We start from the raw sequence: 22,609 nt of genomic DNA, 5'->3' as shown, positions 1-22,609 counted from the left end.
AGACCGTGATGAGGACACTTTCGCAATAGCTCCTTGAACCTTTCCCAAGTTTCATATAAGGATTCCCCATCCTCTTGTGAATATGTATTAATTTCAGTCATTAATTTAGCCGTTTTAACGGGAGGGAAATACTTATATAGAAATTTTTGGGCTAGTTCATCCCAGGTGTTTACCGAACCAACTGGGAGGGCGTTGAGCCAAGCTTTTGCTCGGACTTTTAGTGAGAAAGGAAACATTCGAAGGCGGATGGCGTCATTTGATGCTCCATTGATCCGAAAGGTATCACATATTTCCGAGAAATTAGTAATATGTAGATGGGGATCCTCGTTCGTAAGCCCATAGAAGGTTGTGGAGTTTTGAAGCATTTGTATCAAATGTGGCCGAAGTTCGAAGTTGTTAGCTTCGACATTCGGTGCATTGATAGCGGCGCCGAGATTACCCACGGTGGGACGTAGGTAATCCATGAGGGTACGTTGGTCCGCCATTGGAAGTGGGTCCCCCGAAACCTTCTCTTGGTTTTTAGCTTTAAGTCTTTCTCTAAGAAAGCGTTCGGGTTCTTCTAGAGGTTCTTTTATGTCTCTAATAGAACTGGAGCTCATACACTACGTAGAAAGTTCAGATGTGGTGTCCGGTTCCAATTCCTGCAATAAAAACAGAAAAGAATGTTGGTCAGGAAGTTCACCACGGCCCCGTGCTCAGCGAACACGGCCCGTGGTTGGGGATACAGTGATTGTTTCCCAGATCCCTGTTACTGGAAAGTTGGACACGGCCCCGTGTTGCACCGACACGGCCCCGTGCTCAGCTCTCTGTAACTTGGAAAATAAAAACTGTCAGTGACAATGCTGGGCACGACCCGTGTTCGACCAGGCACGGCCCGTGCTGAGCTCTGCAGAAGTTGAAAAACTAAGAAAAATCCTAAAAAGTTAAAAGAAAAATAGAAAAAATGATAAGGCCGTTGATTCCTAACTTTCTTAAAATCATTAAGGCCCCGGCAACGGCGCCAAAAACTTGATATGCGTTAGGTGTAATATATTTTAGGTGTATATTTTAAGCCCTTTTTTTCACTTTTTAGCCAAGTTTTAAATTTATAAACACGCTATTCACTAACACTAAACACACATATGGGCAAGTGCACCCATCGTGGACGTAGTATAGTGTTGGCAAGATACCAAGGTCGTCCAAGGACACAAGAGCTTTTAGTACCTATTTATCCTCAACGTCTAATCAAATCAAAATTTTAGAAAAAGGTTTTTAAACTAGAAAAATAAAACTAACTAAAATGCTGAAAATAAAATAAAAATAAAAACAGATAGACAAGATGAATCACTTGGATCTGACTCGTGTGTAGTGTAACCTTTGATTATTTTCGCATTTTTTCACTTGTTTAAGAGATTATCTTAGTTTGTAGTAGGCCCCTCTTTTGAAGGCGACGTTACCCTCAACCAAGTAGTTTGAGTCAGCAAGGATACAATCCTAAAGGGTCGGATTATTGAAAGATAATTAATTAAGTTATTAATGCATAATGTAGTAGGCCCCTCTTTTGAAGGCGACGTTACCCTCAGCTAAGTAGTCTGAGTCAGCAGGTATACAGTCCTAAGTAGTTGGGTTAAAGTTTTAATAGTAGTTTAACTTATGAGGGGATCAAAGAGTTTGGACCCCCGCCATCCAATACCGGTAGGTATTGAAGGAGGTCCTACTAAATTTGACCCAGGTCCTTTGCAGGATCTATACACTGAACAATGGCAAGACTCTTACCAAACCGTTCCCTTAACCCCCGACCAGGTAGCCAACATACCTCCATATAGACCATAGAGATATGAATGGTGAAAATCTTTTATTTTATATAGACAGTAAAATAATGCCAAGACACCACGGACAAACGATAAGGAAGAATCACCTTCAACATAAGAAACTAGTACTTAAAGTCATTAATACAAAACCAATTAAAAAGTGCAAAAGATTAAAAATAAAAAGTATTACACTAAACACTTGTCTTCACCAAGTGATGTAAGAGACTTAGGCGCAAACATGGCCTTTGATTGTCAAGAACTCTTACGATCAATCTTGGATCCCGAGACGACTCACACACTCTATGATTGACAATGGATGATGGTGGTGGATGATGGTGTTGTGATGGTGGTGGGTGGTGGATGAAGTGTGAGAGAGGTGGTGTGCCAAGGGATGAGTTGCAAGAGCTCCTAGCACTCCTATTTATAGGCTGAATAGAAGCTCGGGCACGGCCCCGTGTCCACTGAGCACGGCCCTGTGTCCAACTGTCTCTCTCTTCATTAATTGTAATTGCAATAAATGCGCCTGCAGTTATCTGACCACGCCCTCGTGTCCGCTGAGCACGACCCCGTGTGCAGAAGCATATCTGTACTATCAAGATTCGCCTAGATTTTGCGAATCTTTTAGTTGACCACGGCCCCGTGTCCGCTGAGCACGGCCCCGTGGTGGGCAATAGAAGCTTCTACAACTTTGTCTTTTCTACTGACACTTGGGCACGCCCCCGTGCTCACTGAGCATGGGGCGTGTTCAGTCTTCTGCCTTCTTGTTTTTGCTTGGGAAGATGTTGTCGGGGGGGTCGGGCATGTCACGTTTGTCCCTTTTTATGTTAGATTTAGCTGCCTTTTTGCTTCTTTTGTTCATTTGAGCTCATTTAATCCTGAAAATACAAAAGGAAGACAAAAGCATACTTTTTCCAACATTAGTACTAAAAAAGGGTTAGTTTTATGTCACCATTGATGTAATTTATATGCTGCATTTTGTGCACATCAAAACCCTATCATTTACCAAATCAACTTCTGTGTTGCCAGTCATATCCAACATTATGTAGATAACATCATTCCTTAATAGAAAAATACATAAAACAACATATCAGTACCACATTATACATAGTTCATCACAACATTAGTGTGACAACTCGAGTTTCCGACTTTCACTTTCGCATTTATTGCGCGTTGACTTTAACTGTTGACTTTGACTGTTTAGTTGTTTGACTTGTAACGTACACATTGTGATATGATAAAGCGTATTGTGTTCGCATGAGTATGTGTTATTGTGTTTGCATGAGTATGTGTTTGGTTGTATAAGTATAACATGAGAACTTAACTGATTAAGCCCATTACGGACCTAAGCCCAAGAAAGGACCCGACGAATCAGACCAATTCGCCATAAACAAGTTCGACGAAACAGGTGTTCGTTTCGTCATGCTCCAGCCGACGACACAAGTTGTCTCATCAAGATTAAGCCGTTTCGTCAAGCCCATGATTACCCGAAGCCCAGTTAGGGCCCAATGCATTGTTTCGTGTTATATAACGTGAAACGGTTCCAGTTTCACATCTCTAACAATCTGTAAACCCTAGAACCCCAATCCTGTTGATGGCAATCACCTCTTCCATCCTCAGAAGTCCTCGCATACCCGTCTTGCTCTCGGTTAGTGTGTGTGTGTGCTCTTTAAATCCGTTTCATGATGCTTTGATCATTCGATATATGTTGTGTAGTATGCTTGTTGATTGTTAGATTAAAAATATGAGTATAATGGTATGATGACTCTGATTTTATTAAGCATGAGTGACTGGTTATATGAAATTATGTGAAACATGATTAAGGCTCCATGAATCGTACGTGTTATCAATCGTTTGCGCACCCGATTAAACTGCTAGAATGTAGCCTTGTGATGATTCCTTAAATCGATAAATCTGCACTAGGGTTAGTCGTGTTAACGCTTCATATTGTTACGGATTTCATATCCATTCGGTAACTGTTATGTAGAGGGTACGGGTTTCTAGTATGTTAATGATTTGGTTGAATGCTTGATGTATGTTGATGATTGCATGATTCTGTATGACGGCTGCTAGGGTTTACCTATGATATTCCGTAACTGATATGTTGACGTAACTGATTTGGGTCACGAAATGGAATGTGCGGCGAAACAGAATTTGTGTTTCGCCAAGGGTAATTGACGAAACAACAGTGTGTTTCGCCAAGAATGTGATCGATCGAAAGGGAAGTGTTTCGTCAAAGGGTTTCACGGCGAAACAGGGGTGTTTCGCCGACTGGGTAAACTGTTTGGTAATTTGATTATGTTAAGACTTAACTGAGTTAACTAACTGCTGTTAGATGCTACGCCTGATCATGAATACGTGCAATGTGCTACTTGGTGATTATTGATGCGTTGTCCACTATGATTATACTTATGTGTCAACTTCGTGAATACAAACTGATTGTGTATACGTGCATACCTTAGGACGTGATTGATTTACTTTGAGCACATACCTAGCATACCGAGCAAACCAAGGTGAGTTCACACAGCCAAGGCATGGGGTTCCCAGGGTGGGAATGGGTTTGGATTATTTACTTGTACTTACCTAGCTTATGGAACTTAGTTATATGGTCCTCGGGTGAGGAAGGGTTATTGATAAGATACGACTAGACTAGTGATACTTATAGAACTGATCTTCGCACACACGCCGGGTTGGCCGCGATAACATGACTAATCTTCGCACACATGCCTAGGAAGGCCGCGAACTATATACTAAACTTCGCACACATGCCGGGTAGCCGCGATACCAATATACCTAGTCTAGAATACTTGGGGAATTTCCCTAATCTTCGTATACATGCCTAGAGGGCCGCGATACGAGCTAATACGATACATGACTTAAAGAACGAACACAAGGCTTACTATGCTATTACGATTACTGAACTATTAACTGTGAACTCGCTCAACTAGTTGTTGACTCTCTGCTGCATGCCTTGCAGGACCTTAGGTACTTATGGAGCTTGCACAGGGAGGAGCAGGTCGTTGTGGGACATGGATCGTGGATGCCATGTTAAGATATTTAAACATTTGAACTTATGTTACTTATTGGGTTTTCATACTTATGCTTCCGCTACACTTTGAGACTATACTTACGTTTTGAACACCTATTGTATTGAATGAATGGTTTGCACTTACTATTACTTGTTATTATTTAAATGTTCGATATGATTGGTAGCTTGATCCTGGTCAGTCACGCTCCCAAGCGGTGGTACTCCGCGGGTGGATTTTGGGGGTGTGACAGATTGGTATCAGAGCCATTGGTTATAGAGAACTTGGTTTTAATATGGGAAAAACGTTTTTATTAAATCCAGACTATAACCAGGACAGTGCTCTCAACGATCCACAACGACGCTTCGCTCCACGTGCAAGACTCAACATCCTAGGTAATAAGGTTTATGTTTATTACCTGCTTGCTAGAAATACATAGAACTTTGCTCGTAGTATGCTTAGATTACATTACTTACTATTCGTTATTACTTGGGAATACCTATGTGCTTACACTCTTCTGTCATCGCACTACTCGCGAACCATTCTCACTTATTCTACTTTTACTACGAAGATCATGTCTGGACGTGTGAACATGACTCAAGCCCAATTGACGGCTCTCATTGCTGAACAAGTAGCTGTGGCACTTGCAGCTGCACAAGCAGGTAGTATACCCTGCGGATGGGATACACACTAGGATCTTTGAATCCTACATTCCTAAATCAACTCTTGTATTTAATACTGTCCTATTCTATGCACAATAGGTCAACACGCTCAACAACCTGTCTGCACATTCAAGAACTTCATGGACTGTCGTCCAAGCACATTCAGTGGCACGGAAGGAGCAGTGGGACTACTCCATTGGTTTGAGAAGCTCGAGTCAGTATTCGAGATGTGTGAATGCCCTGAGGCTCGCAGGGTCAAGTACGCCACTGGCACGTTGGAAGGGATTGCGCTAACCCGGTGGAATGCGCAAGTTCAGCTTTTAGGGTTGGCAGCTGTTAATGCCACCCCTTGGAACGAATTCAAAGAACTGATCAAAAGAGAATACTGCTCACGAGATGACATCCACAAGTTAGAAGTGGAGCTTTACCATTTGAAAATGACGGGGTCAGAAATTGAAGCTTACACGAAACGGTCGAACGAACTGGCCATCTTGTGTCCAACCATGGTGGACCTCCAATCAAGCGTATCGAATTGTACCTCAATGGTCTAGCATCCGAGATTCAGAGCCATGTGACATCGGCTAACCTCGACAATATCCAAGACATCAAGCGTCTTGCTCATCGCCTCATGGATCAGGCGGTGGAACAGAACAAGCTGCCCAAACGCATCAGTGCTACCACTACTGCTGCTACTACTTCTGCTACTCCCAGCGACAACAAGAGAAAATGGGATGGGGATTCCAGCAAGGGATCAGTTTCTGTTCAGTCTCAAGCACAGCAGCGCAAGACAAATGACTACCAGAATCCGAGTCAGCAATCATCAGGCAGTCAGGGGCAGGGTGGATATCGGGGATTTCACCCACTATGTAATAGGTGCAACAGACACCACAGTGGACGGTGTCGCAAGGAACGTTGTCAGAGATGTCTCAAGTTAGGGCATGAAGCTAAAGACTGCAGGAGTTCGCGACCTGCGAACCAGAATCAGCAACTCCCACCACCAGCTCCACAGAACCAGCAGCAGCCACAGCGAGGAAACCGGGGATGTTTCCAGTGTGGGGCTGAAGGTCATTTCAAACGTGATTGCCCCCAGCTGAACCAGAATCGCAACAACAATCACCAGGGCAATGGGAACAACAACAACGGGGGAAACAACAACAATGGCAACGAAGCTCGGGGCCGTGCTTTCGTGCTGGGTCAGGGCGACGCAAGGAATGATCCCAATGTGGTTATGGGTTAGTTTCTTCTCGACGATATTTATGTTACTGTTTTGTTCGATTCGGGTGCGGATACAAGTTATATATCTTTGAAAGTGAGTAGATTGTTAAAACGTGCACCAACACCCCTAAACACCAAACATGTAGTAGAGTTAGCTAATGGTAAGAGTCTAGAAGCCATGCATGTAGTCAGGGGTTGTAGTATTGTCTTAGCCGGTCAAGCGTTCTCCATCGATCTTATTCCCATAGTCTTGGGAAGCTTCGATATCGTCATTGGTATGGATTGGTTATCCCAACATCACGCAGAGATCTTATGCAAGGAAAAGATAGTTCGCATTCCTCGTTCGGGCAAGGAACCTCTCGAAATTCAAGGCGACAAGAGTGGTGCTGTGGTTGGCATCATCTCTTTCTTGAAGGCTCAGAAATGTTTACGAAAGGGGTACACTGCCATCTTGGCACTTGTTACTGATGCATCAGCAAAAGAAAAGAAGTTGGAGGATATTCCAGTTGTACGTGACTTTCCTCAGGTGTTTCCTGAAGACTTACCTGGACTACCGCCTCATCGCCAGGTCGAATTCCAGATTGAGTTAGCTCCTGGAGCAGCACCAATAGCCCGAGCACCGTATCGCTTAGCTCCAACTGAACTGGAAGAACTGTCAAAGCAGCTACAAGAGCTCTTGGAAAAGGGTTTCATTCGTCCAAGCTCTTCGCCTTGGGGAGCTCCAGTGTTATTCGTGAAAAATAAGGACGGTACCTTCAGGATGTGCATAGATTACCGCGAACTAAACAAGGTGACGGTGAAGAACCGTTATCCTCTTCCGCGCATAGATGACTTATTCGACCAGTTGCAAGGTTCGAGTTACTACTCCAAGATAGACTTGAGGTCAGGATACCATCAGCTGAGAGTCCGGGATGAGGACGTCTCCAAAACCGCATTCAGAACCCGCTACGGTCACTACGAGTTTCTTGTCATGCCATTTGGGTAAACAAACGCGCCTGCCGTATTTATGGATCTAATGAACAGGGTATGCAAGCCCTACTTAGACAAATTTGTGATAGTTTTTATCGACGACATTCTGATCTACTCCAAGAGTCAGGAGGAACACGAGCAGCACTTACGATTGATTTTGGAACTTCTACGATCAGAGCAACTGTACGCCAAGTTCTCAAAATGCGACTTCTGGCTCCGTGAAGTCCATTTCCTAGGCCACGTGGTAAACAAGGATGGGATTCATGTTGATCCATCCAAAGTAGATTCGATCAGAAATTGGCCTGCGCCTCGCACTCCAACGGAAATACGCCAATTCTTGGGTTTGGCGGGTTATTACTGACGGTTTATCAAAGACTTCTCGAAGATCGCACAGCCCCTTACGCTACTGACACAGAAGGGTGTCACCTACCGTTGGGGAGATCCCCAGGAAATCGCTTTCCAGTACTTAAAGGATAGGCTTTGCAGCGCACCTATTCTCTCATTGCCAGAGGGCATGGACGACTTCGTGGTTTATTGTGATGCATCCATTCAGGGTCTTGGATGTGTGTTAATGCAGCGCGACAAGGTCATTGCTTACGCTTCGCGCCAACTCAAGGTTCATGAACGGAACTACACGACGCACGATTTAGAGCTGGGAGCTGTTGTTTTCGCGCTTAAGATATGGCGACACTACCTGTACGGTACCAAGTGCACAATTTACACCGATCACAGGAGTCTCGAGCATATCCTTAAGCAAAATGATTTGAACATGCGTCAACGAAGATGGGTCGAACTTTTGAACGATTACGAATGCGCTATCAAGTACCATCCAGGCAAAGCCAATGTTGTGGCTGATGCCCTCAGTCGGAAAGACACTACACCTAAGCGCGTACGAGCATTGCAACTCACCATTCAGTCTAGTCTTCCAGCACAGATACGAGATGCTCAGGTAGAAGCATTGAAACTAGAAAACGTCAGGGCTGAAGCCTTACGCGGCTCAAGGCAACGATTAGAACAGGAGGAAGACGGTGCCTACTATGTAACGGGGCGTATTTGGGTCCCACTCTTTGGAGACTTACGCGAGCTGGTAATGGATGAAGCTCACAAGTCTCGTTACTCGGTACATCCAGGGTCGGATAAAATGTACCACGACATCAGAACTACGTATTGGTGGCCTAGCATGAAGGCCCACATCGCTACCTATGTCAGCAAGTGCTTGACCTGTGCAAGAGTCAAGGCAGAGTATCAGAAACCAGCAGGCTTACTTCAGAAACCAAAGATACCACAATGGAAATGGGAGGAAATTTCCACGGATTTTGTTACAAGCCTACCTAGATCCCAGCGTGGGAACGATACTATTTAGGTGATCGTGGATCGACTCACCAAGTCTGCTCACTTCTTGGCAATCAAAGAAACAGACAAGTTTTCCACACTAGCAGACATATACTTGAAAGAAGTAGTCTCAAGGCACGGGGTGCCCACATCTATCATTTCGGATCGCGATGCACGATTCACATCAGAACTATGGCAAGCAATGCATAAGGCTTTTGGCTCTCGGTTAGATATGAGTACGGCTTATCACCCTCAGACGGATGGGCAGTCTGAACGCACGATTCAAACCTTAGAAGACATGCTTCGGGCATGTGTTATTGACTTCGGCAACAACTGGGAAAAGCATCTCCCTTTGGTGGAGTTCTCGTATAATAACAGTTATCACACCAGTATACAAGCCGCTCCATTTGAGGCATTGTACGGGCGTAAATGCCGGTCACCTCTCTGTTGGGCAGAGGTGGGGGATAGTCAGATCACGGGTCCAGAACTCATAGTGGACACAACGGAAAAGATTGCACAAATACGACAACGCATGGCGGCAGCTCGCGACCGTCAGAAAAGCTACGCGGATAAGCGTAGGAAGCCATTGGAATTTCAGGTCGGGGACCGGGTAATACTCAAAGTCTCACCCTGGAAGGGTGTGGTTCGTTTTGGCAAACGGGGCAAACTCAATCCGTGGTATGTCGGACCGTTTGAAATTGCAGAAAGAATAGGCAAAGTGGCATACAGACTGAACTTACCAGCTGAACTCAGTGCAGTTCACAATGTTTTTCACGTGTCGAATCTGAAGAAGTGCCTGTCAGATGAGACCCTCATAGTTCCCTTGAAGGAGCTCACTATCGACGAGCGGTTGCAGTTCGTCGAGGAACCTGTTGAAATCACGGACCAGGATGTTAAGGTCCTCAAGAACACGAGAATCCCTCTTGTTCGAGTTCGTTGGAACTCCCGTCGCGGCCCAGAGTTCACCTGGGAGCGTGAAGATCAAATGAAACTCAAGTATCCCCAGTTATTCGAAACCAATGCAAGTACTACTGAGGCTGAAGCTACTACTGCAAAATTTCGGGACGAAATTCCAAATCAACGGGGGGATGATGTGACACCCCAGGAAAACCAGTGAACGATACAACTTACCTAACTTCCTCAGTAACCGCATGCTAAATTTCAGGACGAAATTTTTTTCAAGTTGGGGATAATGTGACAACTCGAGTTTTCGACTTTCACTTTCGCATTTATTGCGCGTTGACTTTGACTGTTGACTTTGACTGTTTAGTTGTTTGACTTGTTTGACTTGTAATGTACACATTGTGATATGATAAAGCGTATTGTGTTCGCATGAGTATGTGTTATTGTGTTTGCATGAGTATGTGTTTGGTTGTATAAGTATAACATGAGAACTTAACTGATTAAGCCCATTACGGACCTAAGCCCAAGAAAGGACCCGACAAATTAGACCAATTCGGCATAAACAAGTTCGACGAAATAGGTGTTCGTTTCGTCATGCTCCAGCCAACGAAACAAGTTGTCTCGTCAAGATTAAGCCGTTTCGCCGAGCCCATGATTACCTGAAGCCCAGTTAAGGCCCAATGCATTGTTTCGTGTTATATAACATGAAACGGTTCCAGTTTCACATCTCTAACAATCTGTAAACCCTAGAACCCCTCTCCTGTTGACGGCAATCACCTCTTCCATCCTCAGAAGTCCTCGCATACCCGTCTTGCTCTCGGTTAGTGTGTGTGTGTGCTCGTTAAATCCGTTTCATGATGCTTTGATCATTCGATATATGTTGTGTAGTATGCTTGTTGATTGTTAGATTAAAAATATGAGTATAATGGTATGATGACTCTGATTTTATTAAGCATGAGTGACTGGTTATATGAAATTATGTGAAACATGATTAAGGCTCCATGAATCGTACGTGTTATCAATCGTTTGCGCACCCGATTAAACTGCTAGAATGTAGCCTTGTGATGATTCCTTAAATCGATAAATCTGCACTAGGGTTAGTCGTGTTAATGCTTAATATTGTTGCGGATTTCATATCCATTCGGTAACTGTTATGTAGAGGGTACGGGTTTCTAGTATGTTACTCAATGATTTGGTTGAATGCTTGATGTATGTTGATGATTGCATGATTCTGTATGACGGCTGCTAGGGTTTACCTGTGATATTCCGTAACTGATATGTTGACGTAACTGATTTGGGTCACGAAATGGAATGTGCGGCCAAACAGAATTTGTGTTTCGCCAAGGGTAATTGACAAAACAACAGTGTGTTTCGCCAAGAATGTGATTGACGAAAGGGAAGTGTTTCGTCAAAGGGTTTCACGGCGAAACAGGGGTGTTTCGCCGACTGGGTAAACTGTTTGGTAATTTGATTCTGTTAAGACTTAACTAAGTTAACTAACTGCTGTTAGATGCTACGCCTGATCATGAATACGTGCAATGTGCTACTTGGTGATTATTGATGCGTTGTCCACTATGATTATACTTACGTGTCAACTTCGTGAATACAAACTGATTGTGTATACGTGCATACCTTAGGACGTGATTGATTTACTTTGAGCACATACCTAACATACCGAGCAAACCAAGGTGAGTTCACACAGCCAAGGCATGGGGTTCCCAGGGTGGGAATGGGTTTGGATTATTTACTTGTACTTACCTAGCTTATGGAACTTAGTTATATGGTCCTCAGGTGAGGAAGGGTTATTGATAAGATACGACTAGACTAGTGATACTTATAGAACTAATCTTCGCACACACGCCGGGGTTGGCCGCGATAATATGACTAATCTTCGCACACATGCCTAGGAAGGCCGCGAACTATATACTAAACTTCGCACACATGCCGGGTGGCCGCGATACCAATATACCTAGTCTAGAATACTTGGGGAATTTCCCTAATCTTCGCATACATGCCTAGAGGGCCGCGATACGAGCTAATACGATACATGACTTAAAGAACGAACACAAGGCTTACTATACTATTACGATTACTGAACTATTAACTGTGAACTCGCTCAACTAGTTGTTGACTCTCTGCTGCATGCCTTGTAGGACCTTAGGTACTTATGGAGCTTGCACAGGGAGGAGCAGGTCGTTGTGGGACATGGATCGTGGATGCCATGTTAAGATATTTAAACATTTGAACTTATGTTACTTATTGGGTTTTCATACTTATGCTTCCGCTACACTTTGAGACTATACTTACGTTTTGAACACCTATTGTATTGAATGAATGGTTTGCACTTACTATTACTTGTTATTATTTAAATGTTCGATATGATTGGTGGCTTGATCCTGGTCAGTCACGCTCCCAAGCGGTGGTACTCCGCGGGTGGATTTTGGGGGTGTGACAATTAGCCCTTCGGTTCACTCAAAAATCATATATATACCACGATTTTCAATAATTCATTTATGAAACAACTGTTTAAATGTAATAACCACATCATAACATGTCTGAATCGGCAGTTGATAGTTTTTTTTATCATATACGACTACAAAACAAGGTGAATGACTTACAAATTCAAGGAACGGTGCAACAGAGGATCGATAGTCCGTTAGACGACTTGTGTTCTTCTGATTATCCCTATCTGTGCATTACGATCGTTTTGCCCTAATTTAGATTGGAATACAAATGTGCAATCGGTGATTATGTTGTTAATGACTAATTTTGATGACGAATACTTGATGAATTATAAGATCGAGATGATGAATTTTGGGGGATTTGCAGTGTGACGTGAACTGAGATGACGAATTGTGTAGAGATTGGATCCGGATGTGAACTGAATATGAATGATGGTTTAATCTGATGTTTGAAGTCCAGGAGGAGGAGCCAGCTGATTTAATTTTTATTATGAATTTACAATAGTGCCATGTGTTCACATTGGTTCTCACGGTTCTTGCAATAAAGGTGGTTCTCGCATGAACTCTATCCTATATATAATTTCATCTTATGAAAGCTACAACGAGACGTACCATTATCCATCTACGTACTTCTACTCACGACGACTAACACGCTTTCTTAAGTATGTTTAAAATTAATAATAAATATATATTCTAAATCACTCGGAAACTAAGTTGTTTCGAAGAATTAGTAATTAGTCCGACTATAAATGGAATCAAACAACCATACATTAGGCATTTCAAATCAAGATATTAACACTCTCATAGGATCGTATGGTTAACGATTCGGTAGAGCTCGGGTGACACGTAGTTTAGCTAAGTCATTATAGTAGAAACTTAGAAGTTATTCCTTGATAGGAATGCTATAGTTTGCATGCTAGCGAGTTACGTTCTTGGAACGACATTATGGAATCATATTAAGCTAGCTTTGCACAAGGATATCGAGGTAAGTTCATGACCCCACTTCTTACAGTGTTACTTTTTTACAAATGTTTTCGGGGGTGAAAAGACATGCAAGTTTGCAAAAGTACACAATATTTCGATAAATGAAAATTCATATCTCTAAACCATGTTGCAAATAAATTTTAGCGAACTCAAATGGTTTACGAAAGGTTTATGCTAAACATACCGGTTTTACAAAACACAAACATATTTTTGAAACATGCATGAGTTTCATGACTAGTGACGGGATTGTCCTAGTTTCAACAGCGGGACTGGGTTGTCATGCATACCAACAATGGGACAACCCAATGAGTTCATGTCCCCCTTTTTCTTTTAAACGTTTTCGGTTTTGTAACTCTTGGTGGAAAATACATGTCACTGTGGTATGGTTAAGCTATGTAATGAAATATCAGATCATGTGCGAATAGGCGCGTAACTTAGGCACCATTAATCCTGTTGAGGACCAAGGAACAAAAGGGGTAGATTTATCGGGTACGGGCGAGCCCCACTCATGGGTCCTTGTGAGGCTGTATGGAGTGCTTTTGTGTCCCATTCGAGGGTAATCGACAGTAAATCGTCTATTGGTTGAGTGCTTCCTATGTAGGCACACATATGTATAATAAAGTGTTGTCTTTCACCAATGTTTTCAAACAATAATGCATTGTCTTGTAGCTTAAGTATTCAAATCTATCGTCTATGTAGAGCCTCCTAATATCTTGTGGTTTAAACACATACCACATACGTAACTTCCAACATTCTCCCTTGTTAGTAGAGTTTTTCTATAGAAACTTTTTATTTCCCCTTTTAGCCCCAATAAAGTTTCTAAATATATAGCTATGCCAAGAGACCTAAGCTTCTTCTACTTGTTCAACCATGACTAGTTGTCATCCTTGCTTTTGTTATGATGTTTTTTAAGCATTCGAGGTGAAGATACCCGTAAAACTTTCACTGATCACCTCTATGCAGCCTTAAAGCAAGTAGGAATCCGCACTTTCAGGGTCGATGCTGCGTTGGAGCGATGAAAATTGATAGAGCCCGAGCTGAAAAAAGCCATCCGAGAGTCAGCGATTTCGATCAATGTCTTCTCAAAAAAGTATGCATCTTCCAAGTGGTGTCTTGATGAGGTCTTAACCATCATCCAAGAACAAAAAAAAGGCTCTCCTCTAAGCATGAAGTTGTTCTTGTGTTCTACAAGGTGGATCCATCTGTTGTCCGGAATCAAACAGGAAGTTTTGAAGAAGCATTTGGTTTGTATGATAATATAATTGAGGCAGAAACAGATCACCAGAAGAAGATTGAATGGTTGGAGAAGCTGAAGGCATGGAGGGTTTCTCTTCGAAAAGCTGGAAGCTTCACAGGAATGGTATTAGCCAACGGGTATGGTTGCTTCCTTATCATGTAAAAAAAATTATGGGTCCCTACCAGGGTCGGTCCTGAGAATTCAGATGCCTTAAGTGTGTCCGCAAATGAAATATATCAAGTAGTATTCACGCTACGAAAAAAAATTCACGTATAGAATATTGTAGTTTAAAAGTCGTAAGAGAAAACAAAAAAGTACACACTATTCCTAATGAAGTAAAAGATTTAATTGAAATTTAACATTTGTTTTAAGGATGTTGCTAAATGCACCCCCTTTTTTACTAAACGTACAACCAGGTTAGCGTATCTATGATTACTTATCTTTATAATATACTGTGCCCAGAGATAAAATGTGCACTGATCGGCGGTCCTTCTCGCTCACCCTAGGGCCGACCGTGGTACCTGCATTTAGATTTTCTACAATTTACTAATTCATTTTCGAGTAAAATGTACAGATAGTCTCCGTGGTTTGTCAAAATAACACCTTTGGTCCCCAACTTTTGAAAATTACACTCATGCTCCATGTGGTTTGCTCGGTTGTTACTCGGATAGTCCCTAGTGGATGGAGGTTAGTTTTCTCTGTTAAGTGGAAGTAAAATGACAAAATTATCCCTACGAATTAAAAAAACAATAAAGAACAATTTAATCTTTTAAAAACTAAAAGAAAAGACTTTTAGTTTATTTGTGGGACCCACCCACAACCTACTTTATCTTCCATCACCACCACCACCACCACCACCACCACACAACAACACCACCGCCACTCAACCACTCCACCTTCAACCATTAGACATATTCCATCCTTTATCAACATTAACCATTTCAGTTTCAACACCATGACTCGTGACAGTTGTATCATTAATAATCGCCTTTGTCGATGGTTGTATAGCAGACATAAACGGGTAACCAAGAACGCCACAAGCCACACATGGTAATGTCCCGGAATCAACTTGGAAATCACTCGACATGTCATCCTCATCTATATGAGCAAGTGTCTCGGGATCCAAATATAAATCTACTTTTTGAATACGAACGTTTTCAATATTGGTGACACCTTCGGATTCTTTAATAACAGATGGCGACAGTGAGTGAAGATCCCACGAAACTGCATGGTAAGAAAAATTTCTCCGAAGAATACTATTTAATAACTTATTTTCCTTCAAAATATCATCGATAAACTCCTTCTTAACCATTAGCTCACGTTCTTCTTTTTGACGATCTTTCAAACGAGAACTGCGTATCCAGGGGAGCAAGGATCTAGGCACTCTTGCATTTGAACATTTAAAGAATAGCATAACCACCTCCGTTCAGATTCGGATGAAGGACCCGTCTCCGTTTGCTTTCAGATGAAGAGGACCCGTTGTTGTTCGATTTCAGATGCAGGGGACCCGCCGCGTTTAGATTCAGATGAAGGGAGCCTTCGTCGTTCTGATTCAGATGAAGTGGGGTTGTTCACGTCGTCTTTGAAGCTCCTCTATCTCCGATCTCCCACCACTATCTCTCTCTCTCTAACTGTAACAACCTGCACGTTCGTGCGCTGTTACTACTCGCTATACTCGTTACGCCTAGCACTAGAGATTCGGATCATAATGAAACTATATCAAATACATCGCTACTTCGCAGTATTTTCACATATTACGCATACTTTATCGCTATAACACATCACATCGCATGTATTAACACTCATGATGACGTTGAGTGAGGACCTATTTACCCTCCTTGATAGCCGTGATGTGTCGCCGCGCAACACATATTTGAAACACGCAACTCGATTATAACAACGCAGACTTTGAAATATGGATATTTATACGACCCTATGTGACTAATTATAATGAATATATGGATGTGGGTATGAAGATGTGTGACCAAACTATCGCAACGCCTAACGAATGAAACGAAACATCGGAACGCAAATCGCCGGAGACCACCAATCGAATGACCATTCGATCGAGTGGCCATCCGATCGGATTACCACCCGATCGGGTTGTCATCTGACCGTGTTGCCATCCGATCGGATTGCCACCCGATCCATGGCACTCCATCACCTCCTCTCCTCTCCACCTATAAATAACACTTGTCACATCACTTGAACAGTGATGTAACAGCTCCCACTCGACAAGCACGCTTTGGGGCTATTTTCTCTCGATTTCTCGCAATTCTTGTAAGTTTCTACCCCAAATCTTGTACCTCTATGATCTATACATGTACTCCTTCATCTTTTTCACCCTTGAATCTTAACTTTTAACCGTGAAATCACCGGATTTGAGGTGTTCTAGGGTGATGTCATCATGGAATTCTAATGAACTTCAAGGTTTGGCTTCATTCCACCAAGAACAACTTAGATCTGAAGGATTTCCACACAAATAATCAATGTTTTCGCATAGATCTACACAAATTCATGGTTAAAAAGGATTAAAGGATAGTTTTCCAACTTTCTTTCAACTCTTTTACACTCAATGCACTCAAAACCGATAGAATCGGAGCTCGCTCTGACCTTCCACTCTTTCTTAGTGATGGGTTAGTTCAAGATCTGAATGCTATCCGAGAGACAACTGATTTCGGGTTTAAACATAAACAACCGTCTCGAACGATGGACAGATCGGACTAGGGTGGTTCCTGTTCGATCGGATCCCTAGGGTCAAGATGGGGTTTCTGTTGTTTAAGCACGTTATCCTAATGTCTCGGTCATAACCGCAAAACTTTCAAAACAATCAAGTGTCAAAGATGATCAGGCCGTTTGGGACGGATTACCGCCCGATCGGATTGTCATCCGATCGGACAACCATCCGATCGGCTTGCACTTGGTTCCACACTTAAACAAAAAGTATTCAAGGTTTTGAACGTCGAACGGATTGCCGTCCGATCGGATTTCCATCCGATCGAACGACCATCCGATTGAGTGACGTTTGGGACTTTGGTACTCGATCAACTTTCAAAAATCATCAGTAACTAACGGATTGCCACCCGATCGGATTGCAATCCGATCGAGTGACAAATCCTGCTGTGAACTTGTTCTCACTAAGTGTCCTGCCAATCAGATCGTTATCCGATCGGACTGTTGTCCGATCGATAAACCTGAAGGGTAGAGATACTTCTCTGTTTTCAAAATACTACAACGAAAACTTCAAAGCCACCATACACAAACACATCCTTACCAAACAAGATGTCAATCCAATCGAACGGCCATCCGATCGGATGACCATCCGAACGGATTGACATCCGATTGAGTGGCCATCCGATCAGATTTCCATCCAATCGGATTACCATCCGACACTTGGTTCACCCGTTACCGCTTAACGCACTATTCAACACTTACGCAATCACTCTGCAATCAGGCTAATCTCAGACGTGCTCCCTTCAATCCAAGATTATGTTTACTTGGTGAACACGAACTGTGAGTATAATCGAACTCTTTTTATCACATTTTGGGTGTAACATACGTTTTATCAAATCAATCTAATCAAATGCTTAAACCATTTATCACTTGCGAATGACTGAATTACATATTTACATGTGATGCTAGTTACATATGTGCTAGGACTTTTACTCGCGAGGTCCCGCCTTAACTAGTATAGTACTATAGCACCCGACGGGGTATAGTTAGGATGAATAGCAATCGCAATCGCAGCTCGAGTGACTTAGCTGGTAGTATCTGTCTTGTATGTATGTTTGGTGTATCTCGTTTATGTATGTGGTAATTTGCAGTACTTTTTATCTATTTTCGCTAATATCAAAACTTGTATACTCGCCAATACTTTTGTATTGACGTTGTTTTAACGTATGTTGCAGGTTTAGATCGCAGTCTACATCAAATCAAATTAGGAAGTCTAGAAACTCACCTAAAATCTAGGCTGTCGGATTTGTATTGTTCGAGAGAACAGAAAATCTGTGATGACTTATGTGATTGTATTGTTTGTTAGTATGGGATAACAAATGTAATAAATATTGTCGCTATTAGTTGTTATGGATTCTCTTAAGCAATCTGATTCGCCTAGGGCCGCGCCCCGATGATTCCGCCATCGGTTGGGGTGTGACACTAACCTTCTCTCTCCGTATCCGACTCTCCCTCTCTCTAGATTTTCCAGATTTGTAAAAATTGTGTGTTGGTGGGTATGGGTGGAGGTGGGTGATAATGGTGGGTGGAAGCAGGAGGTTGAAGATAATCTTAGCGGTGAAAGGTTAAGTGTTTATGTTTTAAAAAAAGTGGGTCCTATTTAATTTATTAAATTTTAACTATTTAAGTTATTTATTTTAATGATAAGGGCATTTTAGTCATTTTACTTTCACTTAACAGAGAAAACTAACCTCCATCCACTCTAGGGACTATCCAAGTAACAACCAAGCAAACCACGGGGGCACGAGTGTAATTTTCAAAAGTTAGGGACTAAAGGTGTTGGACTATCTGTGTATTTTACTCTTTGATTATCATTGACCTAACAAGAATTAAAAGAGTATAAACTTAACAGTCTCTAGATTTGTTCAAAATTTCAAAGTGGTCTTATTTCTTAGGACAACGTAAAAAGAAATATAACTAAAACCATAAATATCATAAATATTAAGCATATATCCCAAATTATATGTCTTAAGTTTGTTAGTAGGGGTGTAGATTTTTTTTTACACTTTGAGGGAATTAGGTTTGTTAGTAGAGGTGTAGATTTTTTACACTTTTGAGGGTAATTGTTTGTGACTGTCTTTTTGCATTTATGTCTATATGTTGTTCCTTGATTGTTATATTTGTCTCAGTTCTTCTTTGTTAATCTTTCACTACTTCTTTACCATTCGATAGATGTCTATTTATATTTAAGGTATATTTGTCATGGAGCCGGGGTCTCTCTGGAAACAACATCTCTATTCTTAGGGATATGAGTACGGTTTGCCTACATCCCACCCTACCAATAGCAACCAATAGGATCGCTATTGGTGGGATTTACTGGGTAAAGTTGTTTGTTCATTTTATCCCAAACAATATAAATACACAAAGACATATTTAATAAGCAACTAACTGCTAGAAGTTGATCTTTCCAGAAACAGACACGAGAGCAAATTCATAAGTAACATTGTCAATGTGGTAAAAAAGAAACTGAACTACAAACTATTGTACGTTGAGGACAACCTAGTGGGAGTAAAGAATAACGTTGGCGAGATTGAATCATGGTTACAAGATCCATCCCCTAGCGCAGTTGTCCTTTTAATTCATGGGATGGGCCGGCATTGGAAAAACAACCGTATCCAAATGCATCTATAACTCAAACAACCATGAGTATGTTCGCAGTTGCTTTCTAGCCAGTGGCGGATCCAGGGGTGTTTTGGGGTTCCCGGGAACCTCCTCGGTTTGGAAAAAATGAAAAAAATAATGGAAATTTTATATGATTTAGAAAAAAAATAGTTAGAATTAGTGAAAATCTAGCAAAAGGAACCCGGTGAAAAAAATCCTGGATCCCCACTGTTTCTGGCAGATGTTCACCAAACATCAAACCAACACAATGGATTACTGCGTTTGCAAAGTCAGCTTCTCTCCACAATGTTAAGGAGTAAAAGGGAAGAAGCTATATGGAATCTTGATAAGGGAATCGTTAAGGTTACAAACGCATTATGCAATAGAAAATTACTTCTTATCCTAGATGATGTCACAAGAAGCCAACAATTAACAGCACTACTAGGGCCACAACAGTTTTATCCTGGAAGTAAAGTGATCATTACAACTAGGCACAAATGGTTGTTAACTTTTTTCAAAGTACATCCAAAAGTCCATACTATTAAAGAATTAGGTCCAAATGACTCAAATAAGCTCTTTAGTTTGTATGCCTTTCACAGAGATCACCCTATTGAACCCTACATTGTCCAATCACATCTTGTAGCACATCACTGTAGAGGTCTTCCAAATCCCGAGATTCAAAAACTTCTATGCAGGGCCGGCCCTGAGGGTGTGCGGGGTGGGCCGCCGCTCAGGGCCCAAACCCGTAAAGGGCCCGTAATTTTTAAAAATTATCTATATGTATTTATAATAAGTATATATAATACAGTTCAGTTTTAATAAATAAACCAACGGTGTTACAGTGGTTGGGAACTTTTTTTCACAGTTTCATTAGATAATAATAACCACAGGTTCGATCCTTTAATACACTTTTTCTTAATTTTTTTCTTTGCTAAGAGTTCTTTTTAAATTGATTTACATTGCGATGCCAAAATCCATAGCTTGAGATCATGATATTATTATTTTATTTAATAGCTTCTATTCAATATATTGTTTAATTTACATTGTAGATATATATTTTATAGAATACGTGTGGGATTTTGTTTGTTTGTTATTATGAATTTCTTATTCTTTTATAAACTTTCATTAAACAAACTTAAAACAACTATTCATGGCTAATAAAATGTCTAACTTACCACTAGTATGTTTGTTTGTTTATTATGAATAAATTGTCATTTTATAAATAACAATCGCAAATATAATAGTGATAGTAATAGTTCACTTTTGTTTTTGTTTCCTTTTTGTGTTGCTATATCGAGTCCACTATCACAACAATAATGTAAGGAGCCGAGCCGACAACAACTGGATTTCTCATGTAATGAATCCGAGGCAATACATGAATACGTGGTTCAAAGTTTTTATGTCGTATTATGCGTTTTTAGTTTTTATATATGTGAATGACTGATTGATGAGTTTATATTACATGGCAATTGGTGGGTAGGGCCCGGTTTTTTTTATCTTGCACAGGGCCAAAAATTTTTTTAACATTCTCGGAGACGGCCCTGCTTCTATGACACTCTAGAAGATACCAACGATAATGTGTGGGAAGATGCAATGCGTAAACTAGAAGCTATTCCAAATCCCGAGATTCAAAAACTTCTATGACACTCTAGAAGATACCAACGATAAAGATTTATTCCTACACATTGCTTGTTTTTTTTTTTGGAGAGGATAAGTCTACACGGTATGGGGTCCGTTCTCACACCGTCTTGGACCGACGACGGAGTGAACACCATGCCCCCCCCCCCACGTCCCGGCTTCCCCGTCTGAATCTCGCCGTTTGCGACGTTCCAAAATTGTGGGCCCCAATCCGAATTTGACCGTTAAAAACAAAAAAACTAATAATTTTCAAACGGCTATTTTTTGAATTCTCCCCCATTTCACTTCCATTTTTATAAATACTCACCTCTTTTACTCATTTTTTCACAACTTTTCACCCACTACAATCTCACATCTCTCTCACATTTTATAACCCTCTTCCCTTTTTGTAAAAACTCATCTATTTTTTTACCCGCTACCACCCCATCTCTCGCTAAAAAATTATCATGGCTTCACCCATTTCTTCCATTTCTTCAATTTCTTCTATGTCTTCATCGTCTTCGTCTGCGTGGTATTCATCATCTCGGAAGAGGATGCTATTATGCACAACATGATTATGAACGCGGCTTAGGTGTTCATGGCGTCTGATGAAGGGTCGTCCCAACGGCTACCTAGACGAGCAAAATATAACCGAGACCAAGAAGGTATTTTACTTTTTTTTCCTTATGTTTTATATAGATTTGAAAATGTATTTTATAATTAATTTCATTTATGTTTCGTTTTAAATTTATAGCCGGCCACGATAAACTAGTAGCCGATTATTTTGCCGACGAACCCGTGTACCCAGCCGAGATTTTTCGACGTCGGTTCCGCATGAGTCGTCCACTGTTTTTACGTATTACAGACGACATGGCCCAGTCTGATCCGTTTTCTACATTGCGAAACGACGCTAGGGGGCAAAGGGGTTTCAGTGGCATACAAAAATGTACGTTGGCCATTCGCCAACTTGCGTACGGTTACGCACCCGATGCATTAGACGAGTATATTAGGATGTCTGAAAGAACCGCACGTCGATGTTTGCACAAGTTTTGCCAATGGGTTGTCAAATTGTATAGCAAGC

General features: G+C 41.5%; 1 non-coding gene across 1 annotated transcript; it reads left to right on the top strand.

Annotated features, from left to right (window-relative positions):
- On the top strand, positions 1-107 carry LOC118483421. The gene has a single exon (XR_004870709.1). It is a non-coding gene; the product is annotated as a small nucleolar RNA R71 (small nucleolar RNA).
- The last annotated feature ends 22,502 nt before the right edge of the window (positions 108-22,609 follow it).

Source organism: Helianthus annuus, chromosome 10, assembly GCF_002127325.2.
Source record: "Helianthus annuus cultivar XRQ/B chromosome 10, HanXRQr2.0-SUNRISE, whole genome shotgun sequence".
In the NCBI taxonomy this organism is placed as follows: Eukaryota; Viridiplantae; Streptophyta; class Magnoliopsida; order Asterales; family Asteraceae; genus Helianthus; species Helianthus annuus.
The sequence above is the reverse complement of the archived record's forward strand: the minus strand, read 5'-3'. Positions and strand labels throughout refer to the sequence as shown.